This window comes from Phyllobates terribilis, unplaced genomic scaffold (genome assembly GCF_046119375.1).
Source record: "Phyllobates terribilis strain yellow unplaced genomic scaffold, ASM4611937v1 Scaffold_1__5_contigs__length_1240528914, whole genome shotgun sequence".
NCBI lineage: Eukaryota > Metazoa > Chordata > Amphibia > Anura > Dendrobatidae > Phyllobates > Phyllobates terribilis.
The window spans coordinates 64,515,218-64,524,176 of record NW_027362761.1 but is presented as its reverse complement, the minus strand read 5'-3'; positions in this window follow the sequence as shown (position 1 = coordinate 64,524,176).

Genomic DNA, 8,959 nt, shown 5'->3' with positions numbered 1-8,959 from the left:
AGGATCAACCCTCCTAAGCTATCTATATGGACATGTAGGTCATGGGAAGTTGAATAAAATGATACCTTGAGATCTGCGATCCGTTGCGTTTTTTTTGTTTGTTTTTTTTTTAACATTTCTTGGGAATAAAACTACGCACTCAATTCACATATACATTGAAATGCCCAACAAATGTTTTCTTCAGTAGAAATATATTATCTAATACAATGAAAAAATATACAAAAAGTAGTTCAATTTTGGTGCACATTGTTAGCTTAGCTAGACCTTGCTGTGACTCCACCTATGTGACGTTTCAGGAGTAAACTCGGACTTCTTCAAGCATGCACAATGTATCATAGGTGCCATTTAAAATACCAAAATACCATATAAGGTGATTATTTTCTTAAACACCACAAATACAAACAGATTATAGACATAACACGTATATCCATGTGAGCGTACGGAAATGCATACAAATAAAGGAGTTAAACCATGACTACCTTGACAGAACATGGCTCAGCGATTCATTTGTATGAGGGGAAGGAGAAACAGTTAATGGAAAATTGTGCGTCAAAAGGAAAACCTTTTTGTATCTATACATTTTGATAAGGTGAATACAAAAGGAATGAACAAAAACGAATTTGAATATCTTCTTGTGAAAATTCCTATGAATAGGGCATCAATGAAAAAGTAGTGGACAACATCTTTAAGGTAGCAGTATGCACCGAAAGTAAACCACAGTGGTGTGAAAGTGTTTGCCCCCTTCCTGATTTCTTATTCTTTTGCATGTTTGTCACACTTAAATGTTTCAGATCACAAAACAAATTTAAATATTAGACCAAGTTAACACAAGTAAACACAAAAAGCAGTCTTTAGCTTTTAGAAATGGTTTCATAACCTTTTCCAGACTGATAAATCTCCATTACTTTTTCTCATTGTTCCTGAATTTCTTTGGATCACAGCATGATGTCTCGCTTTTGAGGATCTTGTGGTCTACTTCACTTTGTCAGGCTGGTCCTATTTAAGTGATTTCTTGATTGAGAACAGGTGTGGCTAGGGAAATTAAACTCCACATCCCAAAAATGTGATAAACCAGTTAATTTATGTTTTAAGGTAGGAAGGGGGGGGCAATCACTTCACACAGGGCCCTGTACGTTTGGATTTATTTTTCCGTTAATAATAAAGACCTTCATTTAAAACCTGCATTTTGTGTTTACTTGTGTTATCTTTGTCTAATATTTAAATTTGATTTTTGATATTAAACATTTAAGTATGACAAACATGCAAAAGAATAAGCAGTCAGAAAGAGGGCAAATGCTTTTTCACACCACTGTACCTATTGTATATACACTGCTCAAAAAGATAAAGGGAACACTCAAATAACACATCCTAGATCAGAATGAATGAAATATTCTCATTGAATACTTTGTTCTGTACAAAGTTGAATGCGCTGACAACAAAATCACACAAAAATCATCAATGGAAATCAAATTTATTAACCAATGGAGCCACCCCCAAAATTAAAGTGGAAAAACACCAACTTTGATGTAATGTCCTTAAAACAAGTCAAAATGAGGCCCAGTATTGTGTGTGGCCTCCACGTGCCTGTATGACCTCCCTACAACGCCTGGGCATGCTCCTGATGAGGTAGCGGATGGTCTCCTGTGGGATCTCCTCCCAGACCTGGACTAAAACATCCGCCAACTCCTGGACAGTCTGTGGTGCAGCGTGACATTAGTGGATGGAGCGAGACATGATGTGCTCAAACAGCTTCAGGTCTGGGGAACAGGTGGGCCAGTCCATAGCTTCAATGCCTTCATCTTGCAGGAACTGCTGACACACTCCAGCCACATGAGGTCTGGCATTGTCCTGCATTAGGAGGATTCCAGGGCCAACCGCACCAGCATATGGTCTCACAAGGGGTCTGAGGATCTCATCTCTCTACCTCTGGCGAGCACATGGAGGGCTGTGCGGCCCTCCAAAGAAATGCCACCCCACACTATTACTAACCCACTGCCAAACCGGTCATGCTGAAGGATGTTGCAGGCAGTAGATCGTTCTCCACAGTGTCTCCAGACTCTGTCACGTCTGTCACATGTGCTCAGTGTGAACCTACTTTCATCTGTGCAGGGCGCCAGTGGCAACTTTGCCAATCCTGGTGTTCTGTGGCAAATGCCAAGCGTCCTGCACGGTGTTGGGCTGTGAGCACAACCCCCATCTGTGGACGTCGGGCCCTCATACCACCCTCATGGAGTCGGTTTCTAACCTTTCGTGCAGACACATGCACATTTGTGGCCTGCTAGAGGTCATTTTGCAGGGCTCTGGCAGTGCTCCTCCTGTTCCTTCTTGCACAAAGGAGGAGGTAACTGTCCTGCTACTGGGTTGTTGCCCTCCTATGGCTCCCTCACGTCTCCTGGTATCTGCTCCATGCTCTGGACACTGTGCTGACAGACACAGGTACCCTTCTTGCCACAGCTCGCACTGATGTGCCATCCTGGATGAACTGCACTACCTGAGCAACTTCTGTGGGTTGTACTGTAGACACCGCCTCATGCTACTGTACCTCTAGGGGTGAGAGCAATGGCAAAATGAAAAAGTGACCAAAACAACAGCCAAAAAGGATGAGAACAGAGAAATGGTCTGTGGTCACCACCTGCAGAACTCTCCTTTATAGGGAGTATCTTGCTAATTGCCTATCATTTCTACCAGTTGTCTGTTCCATTTGCACAACAGCAGGAGAAATTGATTCACAATCAGTGTTGCTTCATAACTGGACAGGTAGATTTCACAGAAGGGTTATTGACTTGGAGTTACATTGTGTTGTTTAAGTGTTCCCTTTATTTTTTTGAGCAGTGTATTTTTACATCATATTAGATAAAACCAATTTCATCAATAAAAATATTTTAGGTGTTTCAATTTGTTATGCTCAAGACATCCACATTTTTCCTAATGTGTAAAACATTGGATCTTGGATCATAAATTATCAAGGTATCATTTTATTCAGCCTACAATAACCTACATGCCCATATAGACAGCTTAGTTGGATTGATCCTACTGCCAGATTGCCTTTAGGACTCATTCACACGGCCTTATTTTCGGCCTGAGTGCTGTCAGTGAAAGAAAGAGGAACAAAAAAAAAACTGACAGCACTTGGACCAATGTTATTCAATGGGGTAGGGCTGATGAGGTTTTGTCTTCTTCCTCTGACCGAATCTGTGTGAAGATCACCGCATGCACTTGTTTCTTCTGTAAATCGGATGAGACTCACTCATCCATTCAAGTGTATGGAAGCATGAAAAAGAATTAGATGATATACAGCATATCTGATTTTCATGGATTCATTGCAATTCTGCAACATGGGAAACTGTAAATGGTCCTGTAAGTTATTAATGGCTTCTTCTGTAAAAAACTAATTACACACGGATGACAAGTGAGAAAAAAAATTCCACTTTTCTGACTAAAACGCTGAACAATTTTTTTTTTCCATTTATTCAAGTAAACCTAACAGCCATAATGGGGTCTTTCCACCTAAACAACAAACTTGTAGTAATGTGTGTGATGTTGGGTGAGTGAGCAGCAGGCGTTGTGCTTTATGACCACATATTTAAACTTAATCTGTAGAATATTGTTCCCACTTCAGCACAAATTATTTTGCCATCAACCACATTTGGTAGTTTGATAAAAATGCTTAAAGGGGTTTTCCCATGAACAAAAGTTAATTTTAATCAATAGAACTTTGAATACCGTATATACTCGAGTATAAGCTGAGTTTTTCAGCACATTTTTTGTTTGAAAAAGCCCCCTCGGCTTATACTTGGGTATATACTCGAGTATATAGAAATTCCGTTGGTGGATAGTGGTGTGGGGGGGGGGGGGATGTTGCGGCGGCAGAGAAGCGGGTCACACGCAGTAGCCGGCTGCTGCAGCTACAACGTGTGCCCGCTACTAAAGGGAAATTAATATTCCCTCTTCTCCCCTCCCATGGGCGTGGAGAAGAATGAATATTCATTCTCTTTAGCAGCGAGCACAGAGAAGTGCTGAGCCGCAGCTCCAGCTGACAGTGCCCGCTACTAAACAGAATGCATATTCACTCTTCTCCACGCACATAGTCCCGGCGTGGAGAGGAGTGACTATGCCAGTAGCTCACATCAGCGTATGAGAGTGCATGACTGTGTCGCCATGCGCTGCTCAGATGCTGACATGAGCTGCTAGAGCAGAGGTGAGGAAGGAAGGTGAGTATAAGTGTTTGTGTTTTTTTTCATGTGTGCAGTGATGGGTGCCATACATACCAGGCTTGGGGGATGAGGGGTGCCATACATACCAGGATTGGGGATGAGTGGGCAATACTTACAAGGATGGGGAAATTTACCAGTAGTTGCTGCATTTCCCATCCTAGGCTTATACTCGAATCAATAAGTTATCCCAGTTTTTTTGTGGTAAAATTAGGTACTTCTTACTTATACTCGAGAATATACAGTAATAAGTTCCACAATTGAATGTATTTAAATATAATGTTCCTGTGCTGAGATAATCTTATAAATGTTCCCCTGCTGTGTACTGTGTAACGGCTGTGTCTGACCGTGCAGGAACATGGTCTGATCATACCACATCTCCTGGGCAGGGGAAGCAGCAAAAGAGTATATAGACATTACAGTAGGGGATCGCAGCTGATTCTTTCCGTGAGGTAAAACATTGTTTAAAAATAGGCAGGGAAATGTTTTACCTCACAGATATAATCAGCTGTGATTCTGTGCTGTAATGTCTGTATACTTCTCCCCCCCCCCCTTCTTAAGAGCTGTGGTATGATCAGACCATGTTCCTGCACAGTCAAACACAGCCATTACACAATACACAGCAGGGACACATACAGGTGCATCTCACTAAATTAGAATATCATCAATAAGTTAATTTATTCCCGTTCTTCTATACAAAAAGGGAAACTCATATATTATATAGAGTCATTACAGACTGAGTGATCTATTTCAAGTGTTTATTTCTGTTAATGTTGATGATTATGGCTTACAGCCAATGAAAACACAAAAGTCATTATCTCAGTAAATTAGAATACTTTAAAACAACCGCTTGGAAAATGTTTTTAAAATCCGAAATGTTGGCCTACTGAAATGTATGTTCAGTGAATGCACTCAATACTTGGTCGGGACTCCTTTTGCATCAATTGCTGCATCAATGTGGCGTGGCATGGAGGCGATCAGCCTGTGGCACTGCTGAGGTGTTATGGAAGCCCAGGTTGCTTTGATAGCAGCCTTCAGCTCGTCTGCATTGTTGGATCTGGTGTCTCTCATCTTCCTCTTGAAAATACCCCATCGATTCTCTATAATAGATTCTCTATGGGGATAAGGTCAGGCGAGTTTGCTGCCAATCAAGCACAGTGATACTGTTGTGTGTAAACCAGGTATTGGTACTTTTGGCAGTGTGGACAGGTGCCAAGTCCTGCTGGAGAATGACATTTCCATCTCCAAAAAGCTTGTCGGCAGAGGGAAGCATGAAGTGCTCTAAAATTTCCTGCTAGACGACTGCGCTGACTTTGGTCTTGATAAAACACAGTGGACCTACACCAGCAGATGACATGGCTCCCCAAACCATCACTGATTGTGGAAACTTCACACTAGACCTCAAGCAGCTTGGATTGTGGCCTCTCCACTCTTCCTCCAGACTCTGGGACCTTGAGTCCAAATGAAAATTGGAACTCTGGGACTTTGTGGAGTGTGTCAATGACTGCCTTCTGGACATCTGTCAAGTCAGCAGTCTTCCCCATGATTGTGGAGCCTACTGAAACAGACTAAGGGACCTTTCTGAGCGCTTCGGAAGCCTTTGCAGGTGTTTTTTGTTAATTATTTTAACTTACTGAGATAATCACTTGTGTTTTCATTGGCTGTAATCCATAATTATCAACATTAACAGAAATAAACACTTGAAATAGATCACTCTGTTTGTAATGACTCTTTATAATATTAGTTTCACTTTTTGTATTGAAGAACTGAAATAAATTAACATTTTGATGATATTCTAATTTAGTGAGATGCGCCTGTATATAAGATTATCTCAGCACAGGAACATTTTATTTAAACACATCCAATTATGGAAGTAATTATTATTCCAGGATCTATTGATTAAAATGTACTTTTGTTTGTGGGAAAACCCATTTAAAGGAAATCTGTCACAAAGTTTACCACCTAATTTTAGAGCAGTATAATATAGACAGAGACCCTAATTCCAGTGATGTCGCTTACTGGGCTGCTTGCTGTAGTTCTGATGAAATCACAGTTTTATCAGCTGAAGATTATCACTAGAGTACTTGACTACCAGGCAGCAAGTTTACTATCATATTTATGAGATCTGTATAACCCCACCCTCACCTCTCATTAGCAGCTTTCTGTGTACACTGTACATGGGCAGTAAACCATCAGTGGATGGTCAAGGTTACATAAAGGCCAACATTCAGAAAACTTCTACATCTGCCGAAGATAAGTGATTTTATCAATAATGCAACAAGCAGCCCAGTACGTGACACTAGAATCAGGGTCTCTGCTCCTACATTATGCTGCTGTCAATGGGGTAGCAAAAGTCTGGTGCCAGATTCCCTTTTAAATGCCTCAAATAATTGCCACTAAGGTAACTACAGCACTGAGTATAGCGGTAAAATGCAACTGAAAACATTTTTTGGCAGCAGACAGGCTTTTAATTTAAGAGAAAATGAACTTGAAACCTTATGAAAATGAAATGGCAAATATTTTGAGGACGGTCCCAATGCTACACGTCTCCCTCTGCATGTTATTGTGCATGTGCCTTATACATTGACTTACCAAATTGCCTATGGATATTGTCCTCATAGATAATATTTGCTTTATGTCTCAGATATGATAAATGTTCTATAATTATCATAAAAAAAAATTCTCACTTTATATTGATACAAATTTGTTTTTATTCATAGTGACTATATGTGAACAAGGCTCGGGATGAGACGAAATGTTATGTTGATAAAGAAATTTATTCCTGTAAAAGTTTTGTTCTACTTGGATGAGATATTTTACTGAACTGCACATCTGAAAATAAAAGTGTAAAAAGTATCAACCACGAGAGTGCTGTATCTTTAAAAATTTATTGGCAAACCCTTTTACAAGCACCTCACCCGAAAAAAAATTAGTGCTCACCTTTATTTATTTAATACAACCCCTGGCAAAAATGATGGAATCACGGGGCTCGGAGGATGTTCATCCAGTTGTTTAATGTTGTTTAAAAAAAGCAGATCACAGACATGGCACAAAACTAAAGTCATTTCAAATGGCAACTTTAGGGCTTTAAGAAACACTGAAAGAAATCAAGATAAAAAATGTGGTACTCAGTAAGGGTAATTTTTTTCAGACCAAGCAGAGGGAAAAAATTATGGAATCACTCAATTCTGAGGAAAAAATTATGGAATCATGAAAAACAAACACACCAAAGAACACTCCAATACATCACTAGTATTTTGTTGCACCACCTCTGGCTTTAATAACATCTTGCAGTCTCTGAGGCATTTACTTAATGAGTGACAAACAGTACTCTTCATCAATCTGGCTCCAACTTTCTCTGATTGCTGTTGCCAGATCAGCTTTGCAGGTTGGAGCCTTGTCATGCACCATTTTCTTCAACTTCCACCAAAGATTTTCAATTGGATTGAGATACAGACTATTTGCAGTCCATGACATTGACCTTATGTGTCTTCTTTCAAGGAATGTTTTCACAGTTTTTGCTCTATGGCAGGATGCATTATCATCTTGAAAAATGATGTCATCATCCCCAAACATCCTTTCAATTGATGGGATAAGAAAACTGTCCAAAATATCAATGTAAACGTGGGCATTTATTGAAGATGTAATGACAGCCATCTCCCCAATGCCTTTACCTGACATGCAGCCCCATATCATCAATGACTGTGGAAATTTCTCTTCATGCAGTCATCTTTATAAATCTCATTGGAACGGCACCAAACAAAAGTTCCAGCATCATCACCTTGCCCAATGCAGATTCGCGATTCATCACTGAATATGACTTTCATCCAGTCGTCCACAGTCCACGATTGCTTTTCCTTAGCCCATTGTAACCTTGTTTTTTTCTGTTTAGGTGTTAATGATGGCTTATGTTTAGCTTTGCTGTATGTAAATCCCATTTCCTTTAGGCGGTTTCTTACAGTTCGGTCACAGACATTGACTCCAGTTTCCTCCCATTCGTTCCTCATTTGTTTTGTTGTGCATTTCCTGTTTTGGAGACGTATTGCTTTAAGTTTCCGGTCTTGACGCTTTTATGTCTTCCTTGGTCTACCAGTATGTTTGCCTTTAACAACCTTCCCATGTTGTTTGTATTTGGTCCAGATTTTAGACACAGCTGACTGTGAACAACCAACATCTTTTCCAACATTGCGTGATGATAATCCTCTCCTTTGTTTCAATTGACATCTCTCGTGTTGGAGCCATGATTCATGTCAGTCCACTTGGTGCAACAGCTCTCCAAGGTGTGATCACTCCTTTTTAGATGCAGACTAACGAGTACATCTAATTTGATGCATGTGTTGGTTTTGGAAATGAAAATTTACAGGGTGATTCCATAATTTTTTCCTCAGAATTGAGTGATTCCATAATTTTTTCCCTCTGCTTGGTCTGAAAAAAATTACCCTTACTGAGTACCACATTTTTAATCTTCATTTCTTTTAGTGTTTCTTAAAGCCCTAAAGTTGCCATTTGAAATGACTTTAGTTTTGTGCCATGTCTGTGATCTGCTTTTTTTCAACAAAATTAAACAACTGAATGAACATCCTCCGAGCCCAGTGTTTCCATAATTTTTGCCAGGGGTTGTAGTATATTTCACATTCAACAGAATTTAATAAAACAATTTCTATTGTCACTTCTTCAACAGCATGTGTTTGTTCTATCAAACGTATTGGATTTATGGCCATTAATTTCAACAGTGTTTTTACAGACAT